Source organism: Camelus bactrianus, chromosome X (genome assembly GCF_048773025.1).
Source record: "Camelus bactrianus isolate YW-2024 breed Bactrian camel chromosome X, ASM4877302v1, whole genome shotgun sequence".
In the NCBI taxonomy this organism is placed as follows: Eukaryota; Metazoa; Chordata; class Mammalia; order Artiodactyla; family Camelidae; genus Camelus; species Camelus bactrianus.
Genome location: NC_133575.1, coordinates 28,975,593 through 28,984,291, shown reverse-complemented (window position 1 = coordinate 28,984,291; position 8,699 = coordinate 28,975,593). Strand labels below are relative to the sequence as shown.

The following is an 8,699-nucleotide window of genomic DNA, read 5'->3' as shown; positions in this document are numbered from 1 at the left end:
AAATTCTTTGATGGACTATAGCTTAAACCCTAATTGACTTGCTGTGTTTGTCTGTCCTTAGGTTTCAATTTCATCACCTTGAGGCATTTGCAGGCTTAGATTTAAGTTTACTTACATAGTGACATTAGAGCCACCTCAGCCTAATGGCCTCCTTGTTTAATTAATTTAACTGCCCAGGCTAGTACTTCTCTGGCTAGGGTCCTACACTGATAGGCAGGAGCAACACCAGCATGACAACCGAGTCTGCTTAGAAACACATCTCTAGGACTTCTTCTCTTTGAGCCTTTGTTTCTGCTTATGAGGTAGTGATGTTATGATTAAGAAGCCTAACTTCTAGTTTAACCTCACACTCAGAGAGAAGGCCAACAGAACAATAAGGAAAACTCAATGATGTCTGGAAAACTTGCAATCACAACCAGAATTGTCCCTGCAGCCTCTGCAGGACTAGGAAATCTTTCCCTTTGTTGTGATCAAAGTCATGGTGAGTGGAGACTTGTGTTTCTAGAATAACTAGGAAGCTACCTGAGCTAGGAATCTACAAGGCCAACATGAAACACTTTGTTAACTATGTTAAATAACTATGCAGCCCTGTAAAATCACCAGACTTGTTCACAGTCAGAAGAAGAAGAAGATACCTTTGGCTGCCAAAACAAACACCACAGCACAATAAGTTTTCAGTGTTCACACAAAAATCTATGATGACATCATGGTCCAAAAGGTTTTGTTTTTGTTTTTAGCAGCCTGAAGATTAAAGTACCATATGATTCACCATACAATGTAGCAAGCAAGCACTCTCCATCCCAAGACTGTGATTAGGTACATGGAGCAAAGATCACAGATACAGAGAACAGAGGACTTCTGATTCGGAGGAGGCAGAGGAGTGTGAGCTGTGGACCAAGAAACCCTGGCTTAGGGCACTGGGAGATACACGACAAGTGAGACAGAAGTCAAAGACAGACGGATTTCTTCTGACTCATCAAAGTTTGGCTCCTTAGCCAACTCAGGAAGATGACATCCTTTCCAGTTTTCTCCACATCCGGTTTCCTTCCTACCCTTGGCTCCCTGGCCTTGAATGTAAGCAAATATTTTTTTTTTTTTGGTTTCAATAAAATTTCTTTCTCAGTTTACAGATATTCACATGTGAATTAACACTGAAATTTACCTGCTAAATTGTCAGTTTTTCTATAGTTTTTCATGTTATGAGTATATAAAATGAGTTCCCCCAATAATGTTAACATCAGAGCTTCAGTGCACCTGGTGATAATGTACTTATTAAAAATAGTAAAGGATATATGAGCCTCAAATTACTAACAAACTTTTGATTTGTGCCTAATTAGTTTTCTGTCTTGGGGATATGATGACGTTTGGTTTGAACGTTAGTTGTGAGGAGAGAGAAGATTTCTATTGCTGAAAATACATGGAGATATAGCACAGGGAACTATATTCAATATCTTGTAGTATGGTGAAAAAGAATATGAAAACGAATATATGTATATTCATGTCTGACTGAAGCATTATGCTATACATCAGAAATTGACACAACACTGTAAACTGACTATACTATACTTCAATAAAAAATATATATACAAAAAAAGTGACTGACTTTCACAATAAGAAGCCATGGTATAATTATACAATGAAATACTACTCAGTCATAAATAAAGAACAAAATAATGCCACTTGCAGCAACATGGATGAATCTGGAGATTATCATTCTAAGTGAAGTAAGCCAGAAAGAGAAAGAAAAGTACCATATGATATCACTAATATATGGAATCTAAAAAAGAAAAAAGACACTAATGAACTTATCCACAAAACAGAAATAGACTCACAGACATAGAAAACAAATTTATGGTTACCAGGGGGAAAGGAGGTGGTAAGGGGTAAATTGGGAGTTTGGGATTTGCAAATATTAAATACTATGTATAAAAAAGATAAACAAGTTTCTACTGTATAGCACAGAGAATTATATTCGATATCTTGTAGTAACCTACAATGAAAAAGAATATGAAAATAAATGTATGTATGTATATGTATGATTGAAATATTATGCTGTACACCAGAAACTGACACAACATTGTAAACTGACTACACTGCAATGAAAGAGAGAAAGAAAATACATGAAGAAATGTGAGAACCACTGTGTTTGAGAATACTAGAAATACTAGAATTGAAGATGAAAATGCAATGCTAGTTGAAAAACATAAGTTACTTTCTTCTGGAAAAATAAAATAAAAGTGACAAGGTCTAATTTAAAGCTGAGGCAGTAACATTCTAGGCAGCATCCAGACACCAGCTTTCTTGTTTATAAGTAATCAATGTCACCCTACAGAATGGCTGACAGGGAAACCTGGATGAGCTTCAACATTACCTGTGGAATGTTTCACATAGGGCTTTTCTCATTTTTCACAAGTGATATCCTACTCTTCAACTGCATGAACAACGATCTATGGTATCAGCCTAAATTAGATGAAAAATTTTCCTAAAAAGTCCTGTATGTATTAAAGAATTTATTAAAATTGAGTTATTAAAATGGAGTTTTCTAAGCAATAATTTCCTTTATAGTCTGGTGGGATAATAAAAATAAAGGGGAGGGTAGAGCTCAGGGGTAGAGCACATCCTCAGCATGCAAGAGGTCATGGGTTCAATCCCCAGTACCTCCAGTTAAATAAATAAACAAACAAACAAACAAACAAACCTAATAACCTCTCCCCCCAAAAAACAAAACAAAAAACCCAAAACAAAAATAAATAACAAAAAATACTATGAAATCTAACCTTCACCAAAGCCATCAAGGAAGTCAGTAAGTGATTACAAACATCACAGCTCTGAAACACAGAATGTAGGGAATTTAAAGCTTCTTCTGTCTGGCAAATCGTCCAGTATACTTCTTGTGCCTCAATATATTCCAAACAGTTAGCTGGAGTTCTACTAAGTCCTAGGACCCATGTGAAAAAATAGATGTTTTCTTATTAAAGAAAGGAGAAGATACTTTTTATCTCAACTGAAATAAAATAAGTTGGGTATGGATACAAAAACAGTCAAAAAGAAGAAAACCCCTATGAGAGCTCAATCCAGTCTCTTAATATTACCAAGATGAAGAAAGATATTTTACTTATTTTCCTTTTCTAAATAAGCACTTTAAAGAACAGGTAGCACACCATACCCTAGCTATGCTATTAAGTCTGCACATCTTCATGGTTTTTACTGTGGTTTTCCTGGGCTTATTTTTATTGGGATAAAGCTTGTGCACTCCCACACTAGAACATGAATGAAAATAGTAGCCTTGAGATCTATGTTAAAATTAATTTGAATGAGGCATTTCAAAATAAAAATCTATAGGATTATCTCTGGAAAATGTAAAAGATAACATTTCTGATATACACACATATACCCAAATAACAATTTACATAGGTTTATGTTGATAAAACCTCAAATAAAGATTATAAAATAAAAGGGTTTTTTTTGGGGAAAAAAAAATTTCGTTGCTCCTAAACTGCATATGCCACATGATGATTAAAATAGCAATTATGGATTTTTTTAAAGAGACATAGGTAAATAGATAGATAGATAAATAGGTAGATTCTTATCAGTAAAATCACTGCCATACAAACTTGAAAATAAAATACAAAATGAAATATTCTAAATGTTAAGAAAACCTAAAAATGTCTCTTTATTTAATGTCTAAATTGAAGGGGAATAAAACCTACCTGTTAGGAAATTTCATTTGAAAACTCTTGGAAACTAACAAATTACTGGCAGAAATGCTCATTATCCTTTCTGCTGTCACTTGTAACAGACTCAATAAATTTCTTTAGCAAAGGAATAATGGCTAAACTAATAATGTACAGGTTAGTCATCACATATTACAACCAAGTGTGACTTTGTGAAAATAACAGGTCTTAGAGTACAACAGTATGGAGGTTCCTCAAAAAACAAAAAATAGAACTACAATATGACCGAGCAATTCCACTTCTGGGTATATATTCAAAGAAAACAGATGAATGGCAGAAAGGCCACACATACATAATGGAATATTATTCAGCCATAAAAAGATGAAATTTTGCCATTTGCAACAACATGGATGGCCTTGGAGGGAATCATGCTTCATGAAATAAGTCAGACAGAGAAAGACAAACATTGCATATTATCACGTATATATAGAATCTAAAAAATAAAACAAAGGAATGAATATAGCAAAGCAGAGACAGATTTACAGATTTAGAGAACAAACTAGTGGTTAACAGATTCCACTAGTAGGGAAAGAGAGGGAAAAGGAGAGGGAAGGGGAAAGGGAAAGGAGTAGGGGCAAGATAGGGATACAGAACTAAGAGGTACAAACTACTATGTATAAAATAAATAAGCTACAAGGATGTATTGTACAGCACAGGGAAAACGGCCAATATTTTATGATAACTTTAAATGCAGTATAATCTATAAAAATATTGAATCATTATGTTGTACATCTGAGACTAACATAGCATTGTAAATCAACTATACCTCAATTTTTTTTAATGAATAAAAATAAAACAGTACACCTGCAGTAGAAAGCCAAGCACACTCAAAGCTCAAGGAGAGTCAGTGAAATCAAAGCACTGCAGAAGGTTCTGGGTGGGCTGTGAGATTGAAGAGCTACTCTCTGAACAACAGTTCTGTTTGCTGCTACCGTGCTCTGACCCTATCCCAATCTTTCTTATACTGGACAAAGCACAGTGGCATTTGATCTGCTTTAATCTCCCCAAACTACATTCCAAAGACAGTGACCAAGAAAGGAACCCAAATTAGAGCAGATCTGGGACAAGTGGAGACCTGCATAACAGAACAGAAACAAAACAGGACAGAAGGACGTATCTCCCTAGAAGAGACATCCACCAAAGTCATCCAACGTCTGAGAAATGCCATGCTTTTGGCAATTGGGAGGGCCCCTATACTACCAGAAAGTTTCATGCGATTACTACCAAAGGAGAAGACCACTCCACAACTGACATACGCTACCCTCCCATACAGAAGAGGCCCCTATTAATGAAATGGACATCACAACTGTAGATGAGATCCATTCTAATTACCTAGGCTGATCAAATGAGTCCTTTACTCCCAAATATGAATGGACAAATGTTTGCCAGATACTTGAGGAAAGTGGAAGAGAAGATCATGATGAACAAACAGAACTATTTCTGGAGAAAGAAATAAATATAATACCAGAAACAGAAGAGAACTTCACCAAGAAATCCAAATTTATATTCTCAGAATTTTAAGGAAGACAATGGGCTTATGAAATGAGAACAGGGTGCTAAAAAAGGGAGCAATTAGAGAATAAGAGAAAGTCCTTGGAAAATAGGAATACTAATGCAAAATTGAAAATTAATAGATGCCAAACGGGCCCAACAGTGGACTCTGAGAGACCAGCGGCCCTCGGAACCGTCAGCCCTCGCTCTCAACCATCCACCCACCACTCTCGGAACCACGGCGGCAGTGGCGGCAGCCTCGGCGGAACTGCTCATCATCGGCTGGTACGTTTTCCGTGTGCTGCTGCAGGTGTTCCTGGAATGCTGCATTTACTGGGTAGGATGCGCTTTTTGAAATCCTCCAAGGACATAGCCCATTGCGAGAAGTGAGGTGTTCAGGTGCTCCCTGAAGAAGCTGACATACACTGTGTCGAGAAACGGGGGGCCATGTGCTGGGAAAGCACCACCACCGGGCCCCCAGTTGAGGCTCCAGCCCCTACCCCTGGGCGGCCATGTCACCAGGTGCTCCTGTAAAATTCCACCAGCACGGGAGCCAATGCTGCACAGGAACGGTGGTCCCCTCTGCTCTCTCGCCAGAGGAGCAGTTGCCAAGATCAGTGCCCCTGGAGAAGCAGAACCAACAATGACGACAATACAGATCCCTTCCCTACCCTTTGCACCTGTCCCACCGCGGGTGACATTCAAGGAGGAGGGGGGAATGGGAGGAGCAGACCCCTGAGATCTGGGCACAGGCAATGCATTCTGATCTGGACCATGTCGGGACAGCGCCACCCCAGCCCCGCAGTGAAGGCCATGCCACCAGGCCCCACCATAGAGATCCAGACAACCACACCAGCCAGGAAGAATGGACATTCCAACATCACCAGCCAAAGCCCAGAATCTCGGTGCGGCGAACAAGGCGACAACTGCGAGCCAGTGTGGCGGGACTCGAGGGCGACTGCAAAGGAAGAGTCTTAAGAAACAGAACGGGGCTCTCTCACTGACCCTTGCCTACCGCATAGGCTTCCAGCCTTTCTGCCTCTGCTCCCTCCATTCCTCTTTCCCCCTCACGCCTGTCCAAAACAAATGTGTCACTCAACTTGGAACTATTCAACAAGAAAATGAATTCCATCTTTACCAAAACACCTTCTCCGAGTCCCCTGCCCTTCACTGATCTTGCTTTCCCCAGGTCTTAAGCAATTGTGGTCAGTGTTATGGTAAACGCTAATTGTAATGCTTGTATAAGTGTGCATTAGTTGTGTCTCCCACCTAGACTGTAAGCTCCTGGAGGACAGGGACCGCCTCTACAAACAATTTAAAAAGTACCTCCCCTGTCTCCCACAGTGTCCCAGTCCTGCTGCCAGGCAGTGGAGATGCACCCAAAATAACAACAATGAAAATAATAAAATGAAAATAATAATAAAATAAAATGTAATAGATGACAGCTGCTCAGCTCACAGTCTCCGCGACTCACCCAGACGCTGATGGAACCAGGGACACAGTGCTCTGTGCTCCGCCCTCCTTTTCCCATTACCGCCCCAACCCCAGCCAGTGTAACTGAACTGGAACCTGCCCTCCCCCTCCCCCTCCCACCCCAGGTAAGGGAACCATAATCCGGTCCATCCCAGAACTTCTGCCCTGACCGGAGTCACCTGCCTCAGGCCACCCTCATCGCCCACCCTGAGGACACTCTCTGAGTCCCCGGTTTCGGCACCGCCTCGACCTTGGCCTTCAGGCCCGCCGCGCCCCCTGCCGCCAGCCATGACGCCCGCGGGGCCCTCGCAGGGGCGCCAGAACTACCACCCCGACTGCCAGGCCGCCACCAACAGCCCCGTCACCCTGGAGCTCCACGCCTCCTACGTGTGCCTGGCCATGGCCTTCTACCTCGACCGCGACGACGTGGCCTTGAAGCACTTGGCCAGCTTCTTCCTACGGCGCTCGCGGCACCTGGGGGAACGGGCCGAGAGCCTGATGCGCCTGCAGAACCAGCGCGGGGGCCGCCTCTGCTTCCATGACATCAGGGAGCCAGACGCGATGCCTGGGAGAGCGGCCTCCGGGCCATGCAGTGCGCCTTGCGCCTAGAGAAGCGCGTCAACCAGAGCCTGCTCCACCTGCACCAGCTGGCCAGCGACAAGAGCGACGCCCACCTGTGCCACTTCCTGCAGAGCCACTGCCTGAACCAGCAGGTCGAGTTCATCAAGGAGCTGGGGGACCACATCACCACCCTGCGCAAGATGGGGACCCCAGAAGTCGGCATGGCGGAGTACCTCTTCGACAAGCTCACCCTGGGCGACAGCGACAAGAAGAACTGAGCCTGGACTGCACTTCCCCATGGTCACGGGATGACTTCCCGAGGTCACCCTGCCTGGCATGCATACAGCAATATTGCCCTTGCAAAAAAAAAAAGTTCACTTAAGTTTTTCTTCTTTCATTGTTACCATTTCTTGCAATAAAGTCATTGGTTCTTAAATAGATAAAGGTCTCTGGTTGATTTGCTTGTGCACATCTCTCACTTTGTAAGTTTAAAACAGGTATCCAGGAGTCTCTCCACCCACCCATGACCTGTCCACATGTAGCTCAGGGTCTCCATGGATGGAGGGAGAAGGTACTGCATGGAACCACTGAATACACAAAATCAGTATTCCTCTGATGAACAATGAGTGAGTAGGTGGGGGAGGGGTCATCTGAGGTCCTAGTCTACGTGACACCTGTGTGTGGTAATATTATGTTTAAACATAGTATGGAATGTATAATACCGGTGAACTCTTAAGGAGAAGTGAAGAGTGAGATTGGACAGGGAGCAAAATAAAGGGTGTCTCCAACTTGACCTGAAAACATTTAGCTCATTATGAAATCTTAGCATGTGTTGCTTCTGGACAGCAGCCTGGAGGTCCTAGAAGCAGGTATGCAGAGTCCCTCCTTGACAGTCTCACCCCTGGCAACAGGGATAATGGTAACTGAGCCTTAGCTGACGTTCCCATAGATGCAGGAGTGACTTCCTAGGTCACCCTGCCAGTTATGCATATTGCCCTTACAAAACATCCAAAGATGTGTATTTTTCCTTCCATTGCACCCTTTCTTCCACTAAAGGAACAGAATACCACAAAAACCTCAAATTACCTCATGAGAAGGGCTGAAAAATTAAAGGTCATGGCAAAGGTCAAATTTGTGATATTGAATATAAAGTAGAATAAATCTCCCTGAATGTAAAACCCAGGATTCTCATAGCTTTGAAGAATGTCAGGGGAGAGGGAGACTCGAGGCTGGGAGACAAGTTAGGAGATACTGGAGCAGGTCCGGAGACACAATGGTGGCTTCACCTGTGGTAGCTATAGATGTATATATGTATATATATATATGAAAGATCTGAGACAAACTCAGAGAGAGGAGAGGTCCTCAAAGCAGGCAGAGAATGACATATATTGAACAAACACCAAGTCTGGCAAAGAAGAGTAAAGGGACAATTGAAGTTTC

The 8,699-nt window shown here is 42.2% G+C and overlaps 1 pseudogene; it reads left to right on the top strand.

The window, feature by feature from the left end:
- Positions 1-6,986: 6,986 nt before the first annotated feature.
- LOC141573262 (ferritin heavy chain pseudogene) lies at positions 6,987-7,550 on the top strand (annotated as a pseudogene).
- The last annotated feature ends 1,149 nt before the right edge of the window (positions 7,551-8,699 follow it).